At 36.9% G+C, this 13,999-nt stretch overlaps 1 long non-coding RNA gene across 1 annotated transcript in view; it reads left to right on the top strand.

The window, feature by feature from the left end:
- Positions 1 to 5,382, top strand: part of LOC139114844 (uncharacterized) — a 45,611-nt gene extending 40,229 nt beyond the window's left edge. The window contains exons 4-7 of the long non-coding RNA XR_011547974.1: positions 822 to 984; positions 1,377 to 1,544; positions 4,585 to 4,766; positions 5,287 to 5,382. This is a non-coding gene — a long non-coding RNA (uncharacterized lncRNA). The remainder of the gene's footprint in view (positions 1 to 821; positions 985 to 1,376; positions 1,545 to 4,584; positions 4,767 to 5,286) is intronic.
- Positions 5,383 to 13,999: the final 8,617 nt, after the last annotated feature.

Raw genomic sequence — 13,999 nt, 5'->3', positions numbered from 1 at the left:
ATCGAAAGGGAAATCACTGGGCGCAGCCATTTTTGTTTTGGCTTTCTTAGACACAGAGCATGCGTACTGTGTAGCCTTGTTACCAAGGAATTCGGTCGTACGATCGCTAAAATCTCCAGGTCAGAAGTCTACACGTTTTCATGAATTCCAACTGCAAAACAACATTTTGAAGAAACATATTTTCCATTTAGGTTTCTAGGGGAATCTTTTATGGAAAAATGTACTGGCAATGTGAGGCACGCATTATTGTTGTTTGAAAATCAACCCGTAAAATGGAGATACCGCGAATACTTCAAATCGTAAGGAAATAATCTACATTTGAGAGGTATTAATCATAAATGCTCAAGTGCCATACAAAAAGCGAACAGAATACATTCGTCTGTACTCAAAAAATCAACTGTTCAATGGAATATATTTCATTTCACAGTTGGAATTTGAGGTATAATAGCGTTCACGAAATGTCTCATTTTCGGGGGCAATTTCAAGTCACGTGACAACATAACGATGACATGCCATCAAACCAATCGTTAAAGCAACTAATATCCTACATGCATGGGAAATTTGGTGAAGATTGGCCCAATGAATTGTGAAAAAACCCACAATTTTCGTATGTGGGTGTTAATGCACAGTGTCCGTTGCCATCGTTCGACGTTCAGTGCCCATCCCATGCATTAACGTACTCAAGTTTGAGGTTTGTTCAGATGCAGTCATTTAACAACTACATCTCGGTCAACAATAGTATATTGTGATATAGAGTACAGCAGTACAATTTTCTCTCCACAGGCAATGACAATAAATGGTACCCCATTTTGACCTTGCAGATGACACTGAGTGTGTGAGTTGTGAGACCGCGTACTACTGTCTTGGAGATGGTATACAGCGTCCCTGTGGTCAATGTGACCCCCTGACAACAACTGTGACAGATCACCAAGTGAACATTCCTTTGGGCATCCGTCAGAATGTGTCTCATGTCCCGTTGGTTGGGTAAGCATCTTGGTGAAATCACTTTTAAACAGAACTGAAAAATGGATAGAACGGCAACTGCTTTGTATGAGACAAAGTTGAAGCAATAGTTTGTAAGCTGCTTTACTCAATTTTTAGAAAGATGATCATACATTTGTAACTGCACCAATTTGACCAGCAGACTTTGACAATTTTGCAGAATTTGAGAAAAAAAATCACCAAAAATGACAAAGAAGGATGAGTTTTCTTGTCTTTCTTTATTCACTTGTTACTGAAAGTACAATTTTATTATATACCAGTACTGCAATGGACATTTTGTCTTGGACTTTTCTAGTATTCATCTCATGAACTGATTCTCTAAACAACTAAAAGGTATATCTTTTGACAGAATCTCTTTGTCTGAATATTCACAGTTGTGTGTGGATGGATATGCCACCAAGTGCCCAACCTACCACCATGCCCACTGCAATGAAACATCTGTATGCCCATCGACATGTACACTGTGTGACCAGGTACAGCTTGTTTCAGTGGTGTACTGACAGTGTGCGGACAGGGTACCTACTCAAAGGGTTACGACACAGGTATGGATAGTACAAGATAGATAACACGTATTATGAAAGATTGTGAGAACAACAGCTTCTTGACATGCAGCTTAAGACACTACCAGTACATACCAGTAGCATTTTGCAGTGCATTTCATGTTATTCCTAGATTATGGAAAATAATCTGAAGTTGTTTTCATGATCTTTTTTTCTTCCTTTGTGAAATCAACAAAGGTGTTCATGCTAAAAACAGAAAAGAAAATGAAAAGAAGATGTATGACTTTCCAGAAAGTTAGTCCTGACAATGCCATCTAGACATATGGAGATGCGGAGATGACATTGTTCAAAAAAAAAGAACCACATTGAAAATATCACAAAACCAATCAACTCAAACCTGCAATTACAAAATGTTATTAGAATAATTATAAGATTGATTACCATAGTTACAGTGCAAAGAATGATAGGGCCTCCACTTTAGCCAGATGTGCCCTACCATTAGCATTTCTTTATGAGCAAGGGCAAGAAAGAAACCAGAAATTAATGGACGAGGCTTGCCAAGCCCGTTAGTTTGGCTTTTCTCTCGCTCATGCCCATAAACAAACTTTAATGGTTAGGGCACATTTCCATTAATTTGTCAACAAACCCAAGAAAACCACCAAAATTTATGAAAATTTCCTACGCAAAAGACAACTGAGCCCCAGAGCTTGTATTACACAAATGTTGTTATGCATGCTGTAAAAATTTCATTAATTCGTAGATTTTTAGTCCCCACGGACACAGTCCGGGGGTACTTATAGGTTTGGTCATGTCCGTGCGTGTGTGTGTGCGTCCGTGCGTGCGTGCGCCCGTGCGTGCGTGCGTCCGTCCGTCCGTTCACGCAGATATCTCAGAGATGCCTGGAGCGATTTCATTCAAACTTGGTACAAGGATTACTTCGTATGTCATACAGATGCACGTCAATTTGTTTTGTGATACGATCCAATATGGCGGCCATTTTATTACGATTTTTTCATGTACAGAGCCATAATTCAGGCATATCTCAACCGATTTTATTCAAACTTGGTACAAGGACATTGACCAATGTCATAGCTATGCACATCAATTTGTTTTGTGATACGATCCAGTATGGCCGCCAGGCAGCCATTTTATTACGATTTTTTCATGTACAGAGCCATTACTCAGGCATGTTTCAACCTATTTTATTCAAACTTGGTACAAGGACATTGACCAATGTCATAGCTATGCACATCAATTTGTTTTGTGATACGACACAATATGGCCGCTGTGCGGTCATTTTGTTACGATTTTTTCATGTACAGAGCCATAACTCAGGCATATCTCAACCAATTTTATTCAAACTTGGTACAAGGATATCGACCTATGTCATACACATGCACATTGATTTGTTTTGTGAAACGATCCAATATGGCCACCTTGTGGCCATTTTATTACGTTTTTTCGTGTCCAGAACCATAACTCAGACATGTATCAAGCAAATTTATTCAAAGTTGGTACAAGGAGATTGACCAATGTCATACTTATGCATGTTAATTTGTTTTGTGATACGATCCAATATGGCTGCTGTGCGGCCATTTTGTTATGATTTTTTCATGTACAAAGCTATAACTCAGGCATATTTCAACCGATTTTAATCAAAGTTGGTACAAGGACATTGACCTATGTCATACATATGCACATTGATTTGTTTTGTGATTCGATCGAATATGGCCACCATGTGGCCTTTTTATTACGATTTTTTCATGTCCTGAACTACAACTCAGACATGTATCAAGCAAATTTATTCAAAAGTATTTTTATCACAGACCTAATGAAGAGGACTCTATCCTCTCTGAGGACCTATAATCAAAGCACCCATTAACAAGTGGGGACTGTGTCATCAACGATGACTTTTTTTCGGACAAAAGTGTCCAAACTTGATCCACAAGTGACAGGTGTCCCACTTTATTTTTTGCTTGCTTAAGATCTTTGTAAAAATCACAATTTACATTTTAGCTGCAAAGTTACAATGTTTACGATACTGTGAGTTCTTAATATCATTACCAGTCCGGGTTATGTTCATAGAGAGGATATTACGATTGACCAATCAGCGAACCTGCCGCTGCCAACGTCATGAATAATTAACCATGCAATCCTTGGCTCGCAGATTGTAATGAGTTCGAAACTTTCGGCCAGATTTCACCCTTTATTTTTAGCACTGGGTAGTTTTTAGATGTAGACGTTATGCACAATGTTCAGTACGGTCGAGATGGCGACTGACACTGATGGTTATTACATCAAATATTACTTCTTTGGATGATTTTCCTGGCCAGGTACCGCTCCTAGAAATCAGGATTTGACCCTTGTAAATTTACAGCAAGTTATTTGTCGCCAAATATCGCCTAATTTTGGTCAAATTTAATTTAACCTTTCCATCTGTAGCATGGAGAATGTTTCAAGCTTTGCAACGATGGGTCAACTGTTCTTGTCAATGATCGGAGCACGATGGAGCATGATTTTTTCGATCACCATGCATTTCCCTGTACAATTGACCCTTCGCTCAGAAAAACGTGTGCAGAATCAATCACCGAGAAGTTAACCAGAAGCTGGTAAAGAGTACGAAAAACGTCCAATAACTCTTTGTCGAACATGGTCTAGGGTAAAGAAACTCAGAAAACTATTCCTGAAGAAATCCTTACAATTTTTAACACGGTAGAACGTCGCAAATTGACTCGACACCTCCGGGTAGCCAACATTCTCATTCGATTGGTCACGGTGGATCTGTCAGGTCAGATCGCGATCTCAGCATAACATTTCAAAGTGAACCCACTTAACCTTTAACCGTCATTACATATACAGTACGTGATTGGTTCTTGCCTTAACCTCATTACATATAAGGTACGCCATTGGCTTTTCCCAACTATCCTCTATGTGGACATAACCCGGACTGATTACCAGTACTATGAATTTTTAGTCAGTCACATGGTTTAGCTAGACCAATTATAATTCGACGGACATGGCATGGTAATATAAAAGTCATTCTAATTTAGATTGCATATTTTCTCTTTTTGTGTGGTGATAGAACACTGTATTCTATGTGAACCAGGCTCTTACAACAACCTGACTGCCCAGGCAGAGTGCCAATGTTGTCCATCTGGTTATACCAGCACCAGGGCCAAGGTGAAGTGCGCCCCCTGTGAGCCACATGAGTGGTCAGCTGGAGATTGCACACTTTGTAGATCATGTAGCTGTCTGTCTCACAGTGTTAGTTATTCCCCACTTCAGTATCCTCCCATCACATGACCATGTAGATGTAGATGCCCCAACTGTAGTACAGGAAGCAATGGGTTGAATCACTTTGTTAATGAGGTCTGAGAAGTAACACACTATTGTTTGTTAATTGTCTTATGATTACCAATATATATACTAATAATGTGTGCCAATTATTTGATAAGTTTACTACCATTTTAATCTGTAAATAAAATGGAAAAATTTCAAGTAATGTGAATTTATAGTGCACATGGCAATTAATTCAACTAAAATATTCCAGCTGGTGAATACTTTTATCTGAATTTTTGTTGATTTGCAATTTATGGTTTTGACAAATGTTTATGTATTCTTTGCATTGCTGCTTTCGGCATTGCTAAACTTTCGATAAGCATGGCCTGTTTATTCAAGATAAGTATGATGTGAGACTGCTATTGTTAAAGTATAATTAATTTCAATAAAACAAGCTCAATAGCAGCAAACTTCTATACATGTACTCTTTGCTGTGTCTATATAGGCCCATGCCTGGCAGACCCTGGTCCCTGCTTTGATGAGACTGTTGTCTGTGTGAACACTGGCGTGGAACACACCTCTGTGAATGGATTTACTGGTGATGGTGTCAATTGTAATGACATAGATGAGGTAAGGAAATCAGAGAGAGAGACAGAAACAGAGACAGACGAGATAGACAAACAGAGAGGGAGAGGAGGGAGATGAAGGAGAGAGGAGGGGGGCATTGGGATGGATGTGGGCATGGGTGGGGAGGGAGACCAATAACTGACAGAGGAGTGAGAGGTAAATTTTTCCACATTTTTACAGTTTGTTTCACATGTTTGATGTGTTATGTGATTGTTGATCATAATATCCCCTGGATGCTGTATATTAGTCTGACCGTACATACCATGATGACCAAGAGAGCCAGATAAAATGATGGTTGTAACTGGGTCTTAAATCCCAAATTGGTCCAGTGTATTTTTGGGGAATGTACGCTTAAATTTACTGTATTTTGTATTTACCCAGTGTGCTCATCACAAGCCATGCTGGGATCCATCCACATGTCTCAACTTTGCTCCAGGATTTGAATGTGCTGGATGCGCTGATGGCTATGAAGGCTACACCCCTCATGGTATTGGATATGAAGATGTAACAGCTGGTGACCAGGTAAAGTAACCAAAAATCTTAGGATGCACTTTAAATCTAATGAGAAATCGTGAGTTATGTCACTGAATCCTTCTAAGATGTTGTAAAAGCATATTGTCCATATCTGGAACTTTTAACGTGATTGGAAATGGTTTCATGTAATAGGTACTCTGCTACACGTTACTGTTTTCGTCATCTTCATGTGAAGTTTTAGAAATTTATCTTCTGTACTTCCAATAGCTAGAATAACAGTATTTTTGTGATCTATGCATTTGCATTGTGTAAATTATATCCAGCTTTTCAGCTCCACTGTCAGCGACACAGAGCTTATCAAATAGGTTGATCTTCCGTCGTTGTCCGTTGTCGTCGTCCATCGTTTGTCAACAATTGCCTTCTCCTCTGAAAGTCTGATTGCTTTGAAATTTTATATGCAGTTCACTTGGGGTGGCCTCACCTAAGTTTGTACAAATCTTGGTGAAATTTGCATATTTGTATTTTTGGGGCATTTATTGCTGTTTTTGGTAAAAAAATCTCCTTCTCTGAAACTGCTTGTCTGATTGTTTTGAAATTTGATATGCAATTTACTTAGGGTGATTTCAGTCAGATTTGTTCAAATTGGGGTGAAATTTGCATATTTGTATTCTAAGGCAATTTTTGTTGTTTTTGGTAAAAAAATCTTTAAAAATCTTCTTCTTCAAAACTAACAATCAGACAGCTTTGATATTTGGGACAGATCCCAAGGGATGATCTATTCCATATTTGTTCAAATTGTGCAGAAATATGCAAATTTGCATTTTGTAAGGCAATTTTTGCCATTTTGGGTCAAAAAATGTCTTTCTCAAAAAGTGCTGGTCTGATAGCTTTGAAATTTGGTATACAGGTTTCTATAGATGCACCAAGTGATATATATTGAATTTCTGATGAAATCTGTAATTTTGTATATTGGGGGCAATTTTTGCCATTTTTGGTCAAAAAATGTGCACTGCGGGACGAACGTATGCCTGAATGTTTCGTATTCCGCGAAGCATATATTCCACCTGAGAGCGCTTTCGGCCGGTTGCTGGTGACGATAGCGAACATTGTATCAATTTATTTTCAATAGAATATCGATCGAAATCTGCTGGCGTACGGGCTCATGTGTCGAGGTCAAATCATTAATATGTCCACATAACCCGTATATATTGACTTAGATAGCATAAAATCAACGTATCTGTTGGTTTCTTGTACTTAGATTGAATCGTCGACACTTTTTTACAGTTTGGGCGATGCGTTCACATTTTGGCGCTCTTTGCAAGTTTGGCGCCATTGTGAGCTGAATATGATCTGCGAGTGAGCACGACAACAATGTATCAATTTCCGATAAAAGGATATCGATCAATAACGTTCACTGCACGATTACAGTGGAGATTCTGCGCCCGTTCTCCTCCGTTCTGTGTAATTTTTCAAATTTACTGGAATTTTCATCGTTGATTTTCGCCAAAATTTGGTATAAATTACAACAACATGACATGCATTTGGTCTGTACAACTTACGAGACGCATACTGATAAAAATGCGTCAATTTAAGGCCCGTGTTCTGCATATGTACACGCCGTCAGCTCGCCAAATCATTGACGGCAACAGTATATTTCAGTGATCGGAATAAATAAAATTCAAATAAAACAATTTTCGTGAAAAAATTCAAAAATCTAAAACGATAGGAATTTTGTATATTAATCAAAGGATCACCATGTCAATTTTCATCATTATTCGTTCAAAATTGAGGAATTTGAACCGATGAGAAGTGTGCAATCTGTTCGGTATATTACACGCCATTGTTTTCTTCGGGAAATAAAGCTTATTCGCCGCATCGTAAAATGAAAAATCTATCTGAAAAAACCCATTGGTTTAACTTTTTCATTTCGCTGTAATTTCTTACGATATTTAAAATAGCACATCTCATGAAGGTTAACTAAAACTCTATCGTTTTACTTTTTTGAGTTTCCCTCTTATTTTTATGAAATGACGAGTTAGCGATCGTTTGGCTGTTGACTGTGTTTTCACCTATTTTTGCATATGAATAATTATCACATTTGTATTTTCATAATTCCTTCATGAAATTATTGCCAAAACATCATAATGGAAAGGTCAACATATGAGGAAATTGAATCTGCAACTCTTCCATCAATATTAAGCTGTGCAGCTTGGAAATTTGGCGAAATTTAATACATAGCGTCAAAGGCGGATTTGACTCACTGTACGCGTACACGACGTATGTGTGGCGAAAAAGTGACACGCTAATATGAAACAAAATGGGGGGCCTTTGGCCCCGCAGTGGTGTATTTCCAAAAATACTCATCTGATAGCTTTTGAATTTGGTATACAGGTTCCTACAGATAAACTAAATGATATTTATTGAAATTATGATGAAATCTGTAATTTTGTAATTTTGGGGCAATTTTTTAGCTCACATTTGGTATACCAATGTGAGGTAATCGTATAAGCTGAATCAGTTCATTTGCATCCGATTTGCATGTCTGTATGTATGTATGTATGTATGTATGTATGTATGTATGTATGTATGTATGTCCGTCCACATCAAAAACACCTAAACCGCAGCACCTACTGTCTTAGTATTTGGTGTACAGGTGCACCTAGGGGTGTAGATGTGAATTTGTTCAAATGAACTTGTCAGTGTCAAAAATATGCGAAAAGAGGGGAAAAAAGGAAAAACCCTGCAAATTGCTATAACTCTGTAACCGTTGGTCAGATAGGGTTGAAACTTGGTGTGCAGGTTCCTTTAGGTATTCTAAATTAGGTGTTTAAAATTTGGGATGAAATTTGGATGTTTCTATTTTTGGGGTAATTTTTTCAGTTTTTAGTCAAAAAAATGTTTTTCTCTGAAACCACTCGTCTGATTGCTTTGAAAGTTGGTATACATGTTCCTCAGGATGACCTTAGTCAAGTTTATACAAATTGAATTGAAGTTTTCATATTTGTAATTTTGGGGCAATTTTCCGAATTTTTGGTCAAAAATTTTTTTATTCAAAAACTACTTGTCTGATAGCTTTGATATTTGGTATACAGGTTCATAAGGTTGATCAAAATCAGTTTTATGAATATCGTGAAGATATCTCAAATTTTGTATTTTTGCTGAATAATTTGGTTAATTTTCTCATTTTAAGTAAAATTTCTTCTTCTCTGAAACTGCTAGCCCAATTGCTCTCAAATTTGGATTGGGTGTTTGCAAGGGTGTTACCCTTCTAATTGTTGAAAGTACGACAAAATATTACTGTTTTGGAGCAATTTTTGTCATTTTTGGTCAGAAAATCTTAAAAAATATTTACTTCTTAAAGCCCGTGAACAGACAGCTTTTATATTTGGTGTACAGATGTCCAGGGATGACAATATTTAGGTATGTGGAAATTGTCCTGAAATATACAAATTTGTATTTTTAAGACAATTTTGTCATTTTCGTCAAGAAAACTTGTTCTCAAAATGACTTGTCTGATAGCTTTGTAATTTGCTACAAAAGTCCAGAGGGATGTTATTAGATAGATTTTCTGCTGAAAGTGTTGGGAAACCCCCAAATTTTTATATTTTAGGTAATTTTCTCAGTTTGTGACCTTAAATGACCTACACCAACCCAGGATATGTTGTGAGACAGTTTCAAAGGCTGTGAACATAATTTTGTCATATTATTCTTGTTTTTCTGGTTTAAATATTTCTTGATTTTACCAATTCAAACCGAATGTGAGCACACTGTCCTGACGGTATTTTTCCATTTTTGGTCAAAAGAAGTGTATTTCCAAAACTACTCATCTGATAGCTTTGAAATTTGGTATACAGGTTCCTACAGATGAACTAAATATTTACTGAAAATATGATGAAATCTGTCATTTTGTATTGTTGGGGCAAATTTTGCCATTTTTGGTCAAAAAATGTGTTTCTCAAAAAGTACTGGTCTGATAGCTTTGATATTTGGTATACAGGTTTCTACAGATGAACTTAGTAATATTTATTGAATTGCTGATGAAATCTGTAATTTTGTATTTTTGGGGCAGTTTTTACCATTTTTGGTCAAAAAATTCACACTATGTTTTCATCCATGCCAAAATGTCGCAATTAGTTTGGGTTTTTAGCTACTATAGACTATAGTCTATAGAAGCTATTGGGATGGGTATCCGTCCGGCGTCCGTCGTCAGTCTGTATGTATGTATGTATGTATGTCCGTTTATGAGGCGTCCGTCCACTCAAATATCTTGAGAACCGCAGTACTTACTGATTTGATATTTCTTGTGTAGATGAAAAATATGATTTTGAGAAACTATTTTTTTTAATTTTTTGATATTGTTGAAAATAGGCAAATTAATGCCAAAAAAGGTGTTTTTGGTAAAAAATCTTCTTCTTCATAACCGCTGGTCAGACAGCTTTGTTATTTGGTATACAGGTCCCTAGGGATAACCCAACTTAGATTTGTTCAAATTGTGATGAAATATGCAAATGTGTATTTTTAAGGAATATTTTTGTCATTTTTGGTCAAAGTTTGACTTACATTGTATGTAATTCTTGTACTGTATAAACCCTATCAATTCACCCAGAAAAAAATAATGAATATGATTTTAAGTAATTGAACTAATTAGGAAATCATCAAAGCCAAAATAATTATAGTGTGGAATTATCAGAAAGTTCAACTTTTTTTGACAGTTCATAGTGAATTGAGGATTAAAACATGTAAAGGCAACTTTCCTGAATCCCAACTTTGATATATTCTGAACCACCATTTATGTTATCCTAAAGAAATTGCTCATAATAGTTTGTCATGATAGGGTGGTCAAATAAATAGAGACAGAGAAAGTTCTAATTTCCATTTATGGTGACTTGGTAAGGATAAAATAAGATTACTTTTTGAGGAAAAAAATAGAGTGGTCAATTAAAAGATTGGTCAAAGTGATAGGGTTTTTATGGTAAAGCTGGGCTGTAAGATTCCTCATGTGCTATTTATAGCAGTTATGCAATCTGTGTAAACAGTGCAATGAAAGTGTAACATGATTCCTTATAATGCTTTTGATGACCTTGAACTTCTTAAGTTTCAAACATTTGTCTCTTCAGTGTGCTTTCTCTGAGTACGTACAGTCTCAACTTATTCAACAGAACTTACTTACAATGTTAATTTGAAAGTTAAAATGTGCTTGGTTAATAGGATGAAAATACTGATATTAAAAAGATAACCAGCTCAAGATTCTTTATAACCTGACAGATATGCTGTTTTTTTATGACGTAAATCTTGATTTAAGCAAGTCTTGTTTACTTTAATTAGAATGTAATTAACTCTCGTTTATTTGCTATTATAGACTAATATAGTCTGATGAAATATGCAAATCTGTATTTTTACGGAATTTTTCCATTTTTGGTCAGGCCATCCTGAAATGAGCTATCAAAGATATCCACCTTCTTCATCAATACATGTGTCACAAAAGGTTATTCTCTGCATAACACAGCAGAGCTCTGTCAACTGTTGAGCCGCTTGTTTTTTCAAAACTGCTGGTCAGACAGCTTTAATATTTGGTTTACATGTCCCTAGGATGACCGTAGTGAGATAATTTCATACAGTCAGGAAATACTTAATTTTGTATCCATGTCTATAGTAGCTTCAGGGACAATGGCCCTATGTTTTGCTAATGAGTTTTTCCGCCGTAAGACAATGCGTGTACCTTCAGTGTTCCTTCATTCAGGCCGTAGGATCAACGACATGATAACCCAAAATTTAGCAGCAGAAAAATACCACCAGTAAAAAAATTTTGGTGGCAGATTGGCATATTTTGGTGGCAAATGCTGCCATTGCCACCGATTATTTCGAACATTGCAGTAATCACCAGGGATACAGCCGATGTAACCGTTGCCTAGATATCCATAGCGACACGTACCGCATGTGTTACTGCCCTGTTAATCAGAAAAGGATGGAAAAGATTGGAAAAGCATTCATGCATGCCAGAAAAAATTATCAGATAGATGACCAATATTTTGTCTGTCAGATAAATTGTCATCTATGGTAACATCCATTAATCTGATGGATGTAAGAGTTTACTTTCTATCCTGTTTGTATTCTCTAAAGCTATATACACTCCACAAGGAACAGCTACAGTTACCATCTTTTGTCAAACTATCTTCTCCTACATAATTAGATATTATTCCCTAATATTTTCTTCATTCGGCTGGGGGAAATATGAGTGACATAATGACCGTGTCACACTTTTCTTCGACTCGTAGTGACAAGTTGTAAAATTGAGAAATGAAACTGATGTTGATAAATGACGACTTACAATGGTATTGGTAAAGATAGATAATCCATCACAGGCACTGTTTCCACTAGTACAGGCATCAATATCAGAACAGTTCTGTCGGAGGGAACAAAAACACAGCAATCATTGATATAATCACAATATGCATTTCAACATCACAAAATTGTTCTTGCTGTTGTAAAACACAAAAAGTCGTAAAAATAGAGTTTTGCGACATGTTCTCTCTGACGTACACAGAGTGAACTCACTGTTTTCTATGTGTGCCGAAAAGTGGTATGCCCTTGACAGTGATTGCCATTCTCTTTGTGCAGTGTATGACGGTTGATCGGCTTCATGCGATAGTGTAATTGCACTATGTGCTTGGTAAATGAATGTAAACTTATTTAGAGCCATGGATCTCTGCAATGCTTACTGTTCAATTAATTAATCAACCCTCGGTTGAAAAAGTACAAGTTTACATCGTAGTCGAAATGGGCTCAGTCGACCAAGGAGGCCACATATTGCCGTAGCTCTGCATGGCATGGCTGTGTGTTACCGGCGTTATACGGCCTCTCACCATATATAACGCCGGTAACACACAGCCCTGCCATGCAGAGCTAATATTGCAGCTGCATAGTGCATGAGATGCAGACAGTTTCAAATTACGTGACCTTGGTTGTTAGGGATCAGCTCTCACTTACAGAAAACAAATCTGCACTGAAGAGTAACAAAAACGTAACTTGAATCTGCTTTCTTCAAAAATACATTTATCAAAATAAAACTTTGAAAGGCTGTGCTCAGTGAGTAAACATGTAAACAGGTTGCAAGTGCGTATGCATTGGCAGATAAACACTAGCAGAGCAGTTGTTTGTGATCTCAGCTTGATAATAAAGAGCAGCAGCCAGCCATGCACATTGTAAATTAAAGACATTATTTAATGGAGAAAATCTGAAAGTCACACAATCTTATAGATCTTATGTAAATATTTTAATTTGGATTAGGTTGTGGAAAAATTCCATATTCAAAGATGTTTTCTAGATGACAAGTCTATAGAAAAGACTAAAGTATTCTCACATTTCTTCTGCTACATTTCAGATTTGATAATAGTCCTTCATTTTAACAAGATGTAGTTCATGTTTGAATCTGCTTTTTCCCTCTTTGAATTCACTTAATATGCCCAAAACTCTTGCTGGCATGCACCATTTTACAAGTGGTATACCTACAAACTGATGACGTCAAATCGCCATGCACGATACACAGTGGCATAATTACAAGGCATCTGTGTTTTGTGTACGGCGATTTGACGTCATCAGTATGTGGCTATACCACTTGTAAAATGGTGCCCTCTTGCTCTCTGTTACAAATTACTAGTACAGTTATTAGAAATTTAGGGCAAGTAATTCTTCCTCTCGGGCAAAAAATCATTTGTCCCACGGCTAGTAAGTTTGAAAAATTTTTTTGAGGCCTGCAGTATCGGTTGACTTTTTGTGACGTGTACTAACCATATTTTTAGCTCACATTTGGTATACCAATGTGAAGTTTTCGTATAAGCTGAAGTCGGTGGTGTTTGTATGTATGTACCGGGGGTATGTACGTACGTATGTACAGTATGTCCGTCAACATCAAAAACATGCGAACCGCTGCACGTTTCAGCTTGGTATTTGGTGTGTGGATGCATCCTTGGCTATAGACAGGATTTTGTTCAAATGAAGTCTGCTTTGCCAAAATTATGCAAATGAGATTACAAAATGTGAAAATGGTCAAAAATTAAGAACCACTGTTTTGATTGCTTTGAAAATTAGTGGGCAAGTACCTTAGGTGAACCTTATAC

Source organism: Ptychodera flava, chromosome 16, assembly GCF_041260155.1.
Source record: "Ptychodera flava strain L36383 chromosome 16, AS_Pfla_20210202, whole genome shotgun sequence".
In the NCBI taxonomy this organism is placed as follows: domain Eukaryota; kingdom Metazoa; phylum Hemichordata; class Enteropneusta; family Ptychoderidae; genus Ptychodera; species Ptychodera flava.
The sequence above is the reverse complement of the archived record's forward strand: the minus strand, read 5'-3'. Positions and strand labels throughout refer to the sequence as shown.